The following is a 12,112-nucleotide window of genomic DNA, read 5'->3' on the forward strand; positions in this document are numbered from 1 at the left end:
TGGGAGCAGATGGAAAGTTGTTTGCTGTTGACATTTCAGTTCCTGAATACCCTTTGAAAGCATGTAGTATTTCTACATTATAGTGTAATAAGAATAAAGCAACAAAAATCAATCTCTTTTCACTCCGCAAATACAAAGATTATCACCTAAAAGGTCAGCCTGGCATGTGATAGAAACATTGACAACAAACAGTACATAGCTTTCTAAATGTCCTTTTTTCGTTTTCTCCGTGCATATAATGGGGAGTAGATACAGATTCATTCAGAAAAGAATGCATGGTGTGAAGAGATTTACTAGGATTTCAATACAGGTAGATCAAACGTATTCAGATGGTTTAAGCTCATCTATCTCAAATAGGCACAGATTGCTAAAGGCCTGCTGAAACCCACAACACAATAGAACTTGGACCACAAAGTCTGAAAGGAGGTAAGGCAACTATCATGCTTTTAGGTTTTATATGTTCTTTATATTAGACCTTTCAGGCTAAAAGTAAGTGGCATTTAGATTTTGAGCATAACATTATTATATAATGATCTATCCTGCTCTTACTGAAGTGACAAATGTTTTCTGTTTTGGAGAACATTAACATTATTGTGATATCTTTGGTTTTAAAGTGTTCCATTTTCTCCCCACTCATGAAGAAACAATTAAGCCCTCTTCTAGTACAATTCATGCTATACTGAACACACAATTATTCATTGGCTATAAAAGCTGTATACATGCAGCATCCGTAAGGAAACTCAAGCACTCTGAGTTTTCAGTAGAACTATCTGCCAGCCAGTTTCATACTTTTCAGCAAACCTGAGCTGAGTTTCAAGCAGCATTAGGCACAAATGAGTATCCATCCAAAATCTATGTATTTTTACTGGTCCCCATGTATAAACAGCTAAAGCTTTTCCTTCAGACCACCAATTCTAATTCTGGACCAGCCTTGGAAAGAAAGTATGCAGGTTCAGATATATCTGTATAGCTTTTTACAAAATTTAGAGAGGAGCATACTGAACCTCCATTTTCATATGCATCTATGTATAACAGCACTATCAAACTGGTGATTATGTACAGCATTTTGCATTCTAACAGATCTGGGAAAGTCTTCTCCACGAAATGCGCAGGCAAGCTATACAAAGGCTTCCTTATGTTCTCAAGGCTTTACGATTCTAGGCCTCATTGTTTGCTATAAAGGCAGGTTGTGAGAAAATGCTGTGTTTGATACCAGTACAATTTCACTGCACTCAGTGCAGTGACATTCAGACCTGGGGTGACCAGCGATTCTAAGTAGCGAATGTGAAGAGATGCTTGCTAATATTCAAAAAGATGTACTGAAGAGTTGAGGAGAGGAGGTGTAACGCTGAAGATAAAATAAGCGCAGTGCAAAAAACAGCTCTAACAGTTAACTATTTGTTTGCATAACATACATACAGAACGGTACAAATCCCTCTTTCAAAATATCCTTGAAATCTACCCTGTTCCTTAGGACAAAGCCATTTTTAAAATTCCATCCAATGTAAAAAGCTTTTGAAGTCTAAAATTGTTTATTGTTTATCCAATAGAATTGCTACTAGTTTGGGGGTTTTTAGAAGTGCCTTCTGAACCCTTTCACCACGTTTCTCTTTAGGAAGCTTTGCACAGTAGAGATAACAGCATGACTAAAATGGCAAATATTTAATTAAGGGATTGCTCCTCTTATCAACTCCTTGATAACGCTAAATATATTAGTTATTATTTACAGAGCAACACAAAGAATCAATTTTCCTTCAGTTGTCTTGCATCTGTAACCTTGCTTTAAAGTACTGTAACTCCCTGAACTATTTACTCTACAAGAAACAGGTACATGAACCAAAACATGGTAAGCTATAAGCTGCTGTTGTCATTATTGTTCCGCACAGCGCAATACAAAACTGATAGGAAAGATTTATACAGAACACATTTACCTGTAAAAATGAATAAGAAAAAGCAGTATTCAGACTTTGCTGTCCGAGATGCAGGAAACCATGACTCCAGGTCACTTTGATCTCACTAGAAAGCGAGAGAGCACGTTCTCGCACGCCGACTAAGTTTGCTTTTTGTTGTTGTTGTTGTCGTCCCTCAGACAAGAAGGAAAAGTGTTTAAAGCAATAACCAAAAGAACCAAGATGGACACAAGACTGCACCGTGGGGCACACTACAAAACCCGAGGCACTTTAGGAATTACGCCTGGTACAGAGTTTGTGGTATTTTCCAGCATTTTATAACAGGGCTGTAGCAGTAAAGGTTACCCTGGCTCACTAGCAGGGAGGTGCTGTGCTGCTCATCTAATCGCCGGCTGTTAAGAACAGCCCAAAACCCAGCGCGACGGTGGTTTCACAGGCAAAAAACTTTCTGAACACTATAAGAAGTTAAAACAGATGTGCAGAAGGTCTAAAGGACCTTTCTGTGCACCATGCTGCAGCCTGCTAAGAGGCTTTCCCAGCAAATACCAAGCTGTAACTACCGTGGAGATCTTATGCTTGTCCTGGGGGACAAGGATAAAAGATTGCTTAAACAGAAGGAATCCAAATAGTTACACTTAATAAATAGACTTTCCCTAGAAACTGTTATCTCAATTAATATGCACAGCTTGGAAAAATAAAGAGGTTGCTTTCATTCTTGCTTACTTGCTTTCCCTTTTCCTATGCTGCAGGGTTGTGCAGGCAGCTCCCCTGCCCAGTCGGCACGCCGGGCACCATACCTCAGCCGTGCTCTCGCCTGTCCTTGCCGCGCAGCGCAGGAACCTCCGACCCTTTCCTAAAGTTTGTTGCCCTGAGCAGGAGGCAAGGGTCACCAGGGTGAGGGCTTCACTTTCTCTGTCCTCTGGGGCATACATGGGGCACGTGCAACATAACCCACTGCACAGGCCCAGCAACTGCGCTTAAGAGATCTGGACAGTGTTCACCCCTAGTCTTCACCATGAAGTCCCATTTTCAGCTCAAATGGCTTCCAGCTCTTTAAAGAGAAATGCAGCCAGACTATACATCACAGTACAAAGCTCTTCCCCCTCCCCCATAGCCCAGGTAAGGGCAGAGCGGCAGGAAACTCAGTTATGCAGCGTTCCAACAAACCTGAGCCTAGTCCGAAATATGGTGCATTTTCCTTGCAGTGTTTATGTGCAACCACCAGGGAAATATACGTGCTGTCGGTTAGCGCTTTTGCACGTCAGCAAGGAAGGAGATGCAATCACTCTGGAAACCTAATCCAAACCTACTCGAAGAAGTTTATTTTGCAAGGTGCCCCTGAGGTTAATGAAGCAGATGTCTACCCTGCTTGTTAGTAAACAAGTACGACGCCGCAGCCACAGGGAGCGGAGCCCGGGGTTTTGCAAATAGGAAGCAAGAAGAAAAGAGCTCTCTTGAAATGGACTGTCATATATTACCTCTTACTGATTTCTGGGAAGGACCACTAAAAACAGCAAACAGTGTCTGACCCAGTAGTGTAGCAGCAAGCATTTAGGAGTTTCACAGTGCAGGCCTTTTAAGTTGAGGTTCTCCAAGCATGAAACGCAAGGAGGCATGAAGAAGTCGCAGAAGTGTTGAAGCATTACATGACTGGTATTCAGGAATAGCACGTAGCTAAACTGTAGGATCTATGAATTTGTTCGTTTTATTTTTGCTTTATTATTGTTTCATTATCTTGCAACCCTGCCCTTCAAATAATGCAACGTTTCAGTTAGAGCAATATAGCTTTTACTACTAGAGTATATACTTTCATAAAAGCTACTTTAACTAGAGTTTTGTCCTCAGACACATTTTGTGCTCCTTGAGAAACAAACAGGTCCCTATGGTCGGGGAGAAAAATTCTGGCCCCCGTTACCAGCGGTCCTATCAGGTACGCAGGAGATGACATCCAGTTTGGTAAATATCACATTCTGTAAGTGTTTAAGAATTCATATGGGTTGGCCATATTTTCTACATATATCTATGTATATATACATACATAATACATAAATAACGCAGATATCACCCCTGTTTTGAAAGGTTTGGCACTATTTATCTCTGGATATTTCTGCTATTTTCTCCCTCGTTGCCTTAAGATACCAAAGCCAGTAAAGGCACTGAAGCGGACCACAGTAGGCGAGGTTCCTCACGTCCCTTAACATCATTTGTTTTCTAAGCAGAGAGACAAGCTCTTAGCTCTCCCTAGAAGATCTGCAAAGGGTAACCCTGCTTCAGCACCGTCTACCACCAGCTGCAGTGGCCCAGCCAACAGCAGGGAACGCGCCACCTAAGCAGCCACGCAAGGAGCCCGCCGCTCCGCGGCCCCAGCGAGTCTCAGGGAAACCATGCACTGAGCAGAAGATAAAAACATTCCAATGTCAAGCGGAGGGCCTAAAGCACAAACGAATTTAAGCATGAGCTGAACAGCTTTGCTGAGCCAAGGCTTTCGACAGGATGTGCTTTTAAGGACATAATTCCTAAGGTACACCAAAGCAAACAAAAATACAGCCTCAAGCAATAAGGCTATTACCCAAAGCTCAGTGCAACTGATAATAGCCTTTCCACTCGTCTGATGTCCAACTAGTCCTGCTGGAGTGGATCCTAGAATATTAAATAGGTTAACTATTTTAAAGCACAAGAGTATTTGTCCGTTCATTTTGCAAATGCATTCTATAATAGGCAGCAATGAAACGCTAACAACAAATACTAAGGAATGCTCTCCCACATTGATATACCCTACATAACACTAAATTTCAGTAAGTTATCACTTAAGAACAGTGAGCAGTTGCACTTCTGGTTTTAGATGGGACAATTTGAAGTTTTCTTCATCAAATGTCAGAATAATTTGTCTAAGACAAAAGCCAGAGAGGCAGGAATGGAGATGGACTTTTTCACTAGCTAAATAATATTTGATTTTTTTATTTCTAAATCAATCTTTCTGCAAAGCCATTTACAATTTACATATTCAAACAGCAATTAATGAAAGCAATGTAATTTCTTACTCTCCAGTGCCCTGAGTGTGAGTCCAGCGTTTTGAGTAAATCAAATGTTGAGGCGATCTATGAATACAGAGAATACCTCTTCTTTTTTACTGACTACCACTAAACTGATTTCCTACCACTAAATTAACATTAAAATGACAAAAGTCATATTTAATTTTATTCACATAAAAGTGTGCTGAATTACAAATTCAAAATTCAAATTCAAATTGCAAATTACATTTTATGCAATAGGTGAGTACAGTTAAAACATCTATGTTCACAGACAGATAGCAAAGACTGAGCATTTCTTCTTTACAGTGACAGGTCCTGCTTAGAAATGCAAGAGCTATTTCATGTAAAACTAATCAACATACTTTTCCAGTGAAATTACCTTAGAAGAAATTAAAATTTCCCTCTCTGTTACTATGCCCCAGAGATTTCATGACTAAGCAGACAGGTATTTTATACTATCTTGTTTTTCCCCCCATTGCCTTAAAAAAAGGTACTGTTTTTACAGGCAGCTTAAGGCAGAAAATGTAGGAAGATGAAAACACACCTAACATCAGTGCAAGCCCTTTCTGCAGAAAAGTAGTCAGCTCCTCTGTAAGTGTTTGTATTGCTGGAGCAGGAAGAGTTAAAAATCCAAGTTTCATATGAATATATAGGAAAGCAAACTTCACTACTCAACTTACACAAGCGTAACTTGAGGCCACAATCTCCCTCTCAGTTTAAAAGTGTAGATGAAAGGCTGATTCTTGAGGTCTGGTGTACAGTTTCTCATTCTCCCAAACACTGCAAAAGACCCTATAGAGAAAAAATGCTCTCAGGAAAGCCGGACAAATCACCATGCTTTATTTATGCGCTGGAGCCATTCTGATGAGAGTCCTGGTAAGGAAGGGGTAGATTCCTCTGATACCACTGCCTACAAAAACAGGCCCATCTCTGGGATTTGTCAAAGACAGACATTGCTAATAAAAATGCATGCAGATGTTCAAAACATGCTTGAACAGGTCCTTTGAGTTCCTCCTAGAAGAGGCTTGGATATACCCATAAACTCTACTATGCCCCTTGGGTTTATCTCCTTGCTGAAGAGTGAAAAGAAAGAATGATCTCAGATGCCAGCAAGAGAGGATACCAAAACCACTGTAAATTGCAATCCTCCCTGTGCCTCTTTTGCCTGCACTTTTAATAGTGCTACAGGTATAGTTGTACACCTACAGAGCAACTTCTCTTACTATCCAATTAAGCTGATGTACATTTTAATATGAATGCCTATATTAGCTTTAATATAGAAAAGGCAGCAAACCCTTTGACCCCCACGCTTACCTCATACTTTTTTTTTCTTTCTTTCTTTCTTACTGGAAAAAGCATGCTCACATACCATCCATAGAACTGTTTTTTGAAATTGGCTCAAGAGCTTAAACCTGAAATACCTTCAAATAGACAAATCCTAGAACAATTAGGGTTTTTTTTTTTTTTTGCTTTTCTCTAGTGTTACCTGCGGTGTTTTCATAGATGAATAAGAAGTTCACATTCCCTGGAAGATCTTGTCTTAGCAGCCTCAGGTAGCTATCTGAATTGGTCACATTTAATTCACGTCTTTCAGCCTTTAAAATCTTAACAGCTAGAGACCTACATAAACCAAAAGCATAAAGCGCAAAGTTTCTGGGGAATAAAGCAGCTTCAACACGGTGTATGAGCATGGAGCATCTGCTTCTGAGACTCGCTGATGAATGGAGGCTGCAACAGTGACTTGGCATAAAAATTAGCTAGGTTCCTTTAAAGTTATAAAAGGCCCTCAAAATTGGGACATCTTCCTCTATGGCATTTGTACAGCACTGTACAAAACACTGCACAAAAACAGTATAGCTTTAAATACAGGTAGATCTTCCAAAGAAGCACACAAAAGCAGCACAGTGCACAATTAAATATCCATATAACAAAAACGGTGAACATTAGGATAGAAATGCACAAGGCTACCTAGAGAAGAAAAAGCTCCACATTACTTGTTTCGTTCGGACTTCCTTCAAATATCAGTTTTCTAGTGTTACAAATGAAGGTATTTAGAGCAAGTAAGATATTATTTCTCAGGAAAGGTTACGAAGATGTTCTTTCCTGTGCTTTTGGTTGCTCTGAAGCTAGTGGAGCATTCAGCTCAGGTTAGACAGGGACTAGCTCCAGCCTGGCCGCTTTCAAGCACCTCTTGAAAATGGTTCCCAAGGAGGGTTATTGGGCACACAAAGGAGAGCCAGCGCCACAGTGATCTGAAGGAACATGCACAAGACAAATGGGCAAGGCGCAAGCAAGACGTGGGGGACACTGTCATGCCTCTCCCCAGTTAGCCTGACAGACAAGCTGACAGACAGTAGAGGCAAAAATTCCTTTGCTTACTGTGTTCTCCAAAATGTCGTCACAAAATCCACTGTCTGAATCGGACAGGGAGGAGGGGCCCTTTGGGGACAATGTCTCCCAGCCCTGTACCAAAGGGCACCCAAGGAGCAGACAGAATAGCGGGCTCTGACTGCCAGCTGACCCATAAGTCGCATTGCCTGAAGCATCAGATTGTTAGCTTACGGAAGACCTTCCACTGCTTTTTACTGCTGTCTTTCAGGGGTCACTTGGCTTATGAATAACCAAACTACTCATTCGGCTTCATCTGCCATCAGCCATACTGTCATCTGCCATCACACGTATCTGATACAGAGCAGGGAACACAACCTTTGTCTACAGCTGTGGAATAAGACCAGAGCCCCTTGCTCATCCAGAGAGTCCTGTTATCACCGCTCACAAGTATACCATATATATATGTACACACACACACACAAATATGCCCTCTCTCTCTCTATATATATATATGTATACACACACACACACACACACACACAATCAATATATGCCTGGGCAGGGAAAGACATCTGGTGGAGGACACTCACAGGAGCCAAACGCAGCGTCTTCTCCCAGAACCACCCCCTCAAGTCCAGGGCAGAGCATCAGCAGGTGATAGGATTCAAAACAGTTGCGTGGGTGTCACTTGACAGCAAGCTGTACCTTTACAGCTACCCAGGCTCACAGCTTACCAACACAACCTGCCAGAACTGGATCCAAGGGCTGGAAAAGAGTGCTAATTCAACTCAGTGCAGTCTCATCCAGGTTCAGAGGCACTATGTGCCAGACAGGCCACAGCACAGAAGTATTCCATAATTACATGGCCAACTGCAGCAGGAAGGAGGAAAGCATTTGCCCGTTTGTCTAGAGCAAAACTAGTTAGAACTAATCTGCATCACAAATAAAAATCAGTTTTAGGCTCTGAAGTAATGGTCTCTGAGCAGTTTCATAATCCATCTACTGGACTGAGCAAGCAGGACTTGATTCATCCTTACTCTATCTCAAACAGTACACAGAGGCGATATTAAACTACATGAAAACTAATCTAACTAGGTTCAGCCATTGCTATATCCTGTTTATTCTTCACAGCACAAAAATATTTATGTAACAGCATGAAGAATGGTGGTCTGCACGTGCAAACACAAACAACTGCAATGGCGTTCGGTTGTGAACAGAGAACAACGTCGGTGTGTTTTTTGACAGCAAGTTCAAGCAGGAATGGCATTCACTACCAAAGAGAAATCTTTAGCCTTTGAAATGTCACAAGGGTGTGAGCAGCAAGAGATGATGAAACATGGCTCTGCAGGAGGTTAGGTGAATCTGGAAAAAAATGTTTGCTTGTCATGGAAACCCACTTCAAAACAAAACAAAATCAAATCAAACCATCCAATTCTGATAACAGAAAGCTGAAGAATAAATCCTGCGACAAAGCTCATACAAATAACTTTCCTCCTCTCCCTTTTGCCTTGGTGAGCACAGTGCATTTACTCTGTAAATCCTCAGCTGCTCAATCCCATAGCACATTTCAAAGCACCAGAGCAATGTCCTCTTCAAACACATGATCACCGGACAGTACTGAGAGCACAGATTTTTAAGTAATAGGGAAGGGCAATGGCAAACCAGGTCCCAGTACTGTGTAGCATGTTTACAGGTGACTCTTTACTCAATGTGATTTTCCTTGTGAAGAGTTCAAAGGTGAAATCAAGCATCTGGGCATTATCCAGAGTTAATTCCCACTATGAAACCACTGGCAGAGTCTACCTCGTGTCCCAGCCACAAACCTCCACCACTTATTTGCCTGTGTTCCTGCCAGTGAACAGGCAAAGATTCCTGAAAGCAACTTACCACTGCAAAATAATTAAAGTATATTAAAAATATCAGCATTTTGCCTCTGCTTCCTCTGCCTACTATTACTTATTTGTGATCTGTCATGTGCCGGACAAGTGCAACTTGCATTCATCTGAGGTTCATTTTGCAGCAAAGCATTGCAGTCTTTCATTTCCTTTCTCCCTGAGCCACAATGAGAAGTGTGCTTTCATGCAACATAGTGCTACATGTAGACTGATACCTGTGAATACTTTTAAGAAAAGTAAAGGAAACGGAAGGAGTAGTTTTAAAAACCTGGCAGTGCTGTAGGAAGCACCCATCCACCCAGCATTCATTCCCTCACTGTTTATGACGACCTTCTCATTTCAGGACCAGGATCTGAATTTACATCTATCTCCAGTGGAGGAGTGCTCCAACTAGGAGGCTCCAGGCTGCTCTGGACTCATACTCTCCTATTCTTCAGAGCTTGCCACTGTGCATGGCAAGTACCTGCAAGCATTAGTGCAGCGTGTTAAGAGTACCTTTTTTAGCCAAAAAATTAAGACATTCACCTGCCAGTGAGTCACCCAAATTTCAGTCCCTACTCCAGTGAATGTAAGTATTCATGCAAGTTTTAGGTTGTGCAGTCTCCTTTCTTGGAGATTTTCAAGATCTGACTGAGAAAAGCCCTGAGCAACCTGATCTGACTTCATAGCTGACCCTGCTTTGAGCAGGAGGTTGGACAAGAGACCTCCTGAGGTCCCTCCAACCCTGAATTATTCTGTGAAATTACAAGATCAACACAAGACTTAACTTCAAGAATAAGATTTGTTGGTCACTCTGCCCTGGGAAATCAACAACAGGTTCTTTAATAAGAAGAGGGAGTCTAATGTAGCTTAGCAAAATGCATAACCACCAGACTAGTAGAGGTGTGGCTGAGCACTTCTTTCTTTTCTTCCTCCAACAGTTTTGTGACTATCACCATAGACATTTCTTCTTGACACTATTCGGAGAATATAATTCAATACAGCTGTACTACACTTGTAATACACTTCAGGATGAGTAAAACCACCATTTCCAAACAACTTTATTTGCTAGAAATGCTTTGGCCAGCTCTATCTCACTGAAGCTTCATCTGTCCCATCATCTCAACTGAGGACACTGAAGAACCACTTTCCTCATTCAGGAATTCCTGGTATATACCAGAATCAATTTCCATTTACTCTTCACCTGAGGAGTACGAGAGAGGAGGGACCACTCATTTCCTTGAATCCCCAGAGTTGTTCTCCATACCTCAAGAGGGTCACATCACACTCGGCTCTCTAGCAGGGGAAGTCTCTAGTTTAACAAGAATTTTACTTAGGAAATATACTAGGTGCTTATTTCTAATCTCTGCAGGGAAAAAATCTGTATTTTCCGGAGTTAGGACTTTTATGCTCATACTATTTTAGAAATGCTTGCTTAAAGAAAACAAGACAGTTGAAGACATTTAATAAACTACTGCTTTTTTCAAATATTGAGAAGATCCTTCAGTTAAATGTCCTTTTTCAGTTACATAACCACGTAGGATAGTAAAAGCCGCAGCAAGTCGTTGAAGTCCTTACTCTTTATATTCTCTTTTCACAAATTTAAAAAGTACCACCTTTGCAAAGCATACCAAAATTCATCTTGCAATAGGTGAAATTTTACAGATGAAACAACTCCTTACTAAGCTTTCTGATTTGTACTTTCTATATCAGAGGCAAGAAGCAGAGGTCTTGGGAATGAACTACTCATCGTTATTAGCAGCCCTTTAAACTCTTGTTTAAGTTACCTGTGTTGAATTATTCAACAGCTTCATGAATTAACTACTGAACTTTTCATGCTCCTTTACCACAACACTGTTCCTTACCAGACCTTCTAGTTTGGTGAAACAAGTTAAATATCATTAGTAAAAGCATCTGATAACAGCACAAAACTTTGATAAGAATATGAACAGCGAACTTTCTCAAAGCTCAGTGTTATGTCAGGTTAAAAAAAAAAAAGAAAAAGACAGAAACCCAAATTTTATATAAGAATTGAAACGCTGTGGATAATGTTGTTCTATGTAAATGCACTAAAGCAGTTAAAGAAAAGGTTGTTACACCGGAAGGAAGAGAAAATCTTAATACATACATTACTCTGAGAGGTTTCTTCTCCGCTAAAAAACCCTTCAACTTGCTCTCAAAAGCAGGTACGAAGCAGCTGCTAGACACTGTTAAATGGGAAGAATCCTGTGATTTTTTGGGGGGAAACGCAAGAATATAAAGGATTATAGAGCTATCAGAATATGTTTGTCAACTTTAATGAATCACAAAGGTCAAATATAGCAACAACTCGCTCCATGAGGGAAATATTATGCCTGGATAGTCACTGGTGTTTTCCTACCTACAATCTCTGTAAAAGTTCATTACTGACAAATATCAGCTAGATAACTACTATATATATATTTTTTTTAAATATGTGGTATTTCATTTTGGGATACGCACTCCTACCAAGCTGCCCGCTAGGGAACACGGCACGGCAGTTTGAAGGTGCCTGTGTTACTTTGCCATGTTGGTAATAACTTCAAGTTTATGTAGGGAAGCCTATGTGCATCCACTAATGCCTGGCCAATAGCTCAAGAGGTTACAAGTTACTTTCAGTGTTTGGTCTCTTAGCCAAGAATGAGAAGAGAGAGGCCAAGCTATGGTGATAGTCTGTGTAATTTGGCTCCTTCGCTACCAGGTACTGGACCAGAGCCAACGTTTTTTGAGAAAGGCCACCAAAAAGCCATCAGTAATTCATGAATTTTCAGCCACTATCAGCTTTGCACAGGTTTCAAGAGTTTTGCACTTGCTTTTCAGAGACCTACCTCTGATTAATGAACAACCAGCTTCTGAGTTTATGTTTTTTTGTTTAGAGTAACACAGAAACTGAATGCCTGACAGCGATGATCCGAAAGTGTACTGCTTGGATATTTAAAACTAACCA

General features: G+C 40.8%; 1 protein-coding gene across 19 annotated transcripts in view; it reads right to left on the bottom strand.

The window, feature by feature from the left end:
- Window positions 1-12,112, bottom strand: part of SHISAL1 (shisa like 1) — a 349,437-nt gene that overhangs the window by 174,811 nt on the left and 162,514 nt on the right. For 4 of the 19 annotated variants that reach the window (XM_068951737.1, XM_068951713.1, XM_068951662.1 and 1 more), the window contains exon 1: window positions 5,623-5,736. The exons of 10 other annotated variants lie outside the window; for them this stretch is intronic. The gene's annotated coding sequence lies outside the window, so the exon portion shown is untranslated. Of the gene's footprint in view, window positions 1-5,486; window positions 5,812-12,112 lie in introns of those variants that run through there. 5 more of the 19 variants (XM_068951766.1, XM_068951714.1, XM_068951685.1 and 2 more) reach the window with 5 other exon arrangements.

Source organism: Struthio camelus, chromosome 1 (assembly GCF_040807025.1).
Source record: "Struthio camelus isolate bStrCam1 chromosome 1, bStrCam1.hap1, whole genome shotgun sequence".
NCBI lineage: Eukaryota > Metazoa > Chordata > Aves > Struthioniformes > Struthionidae > Struthio > Struthio camelus.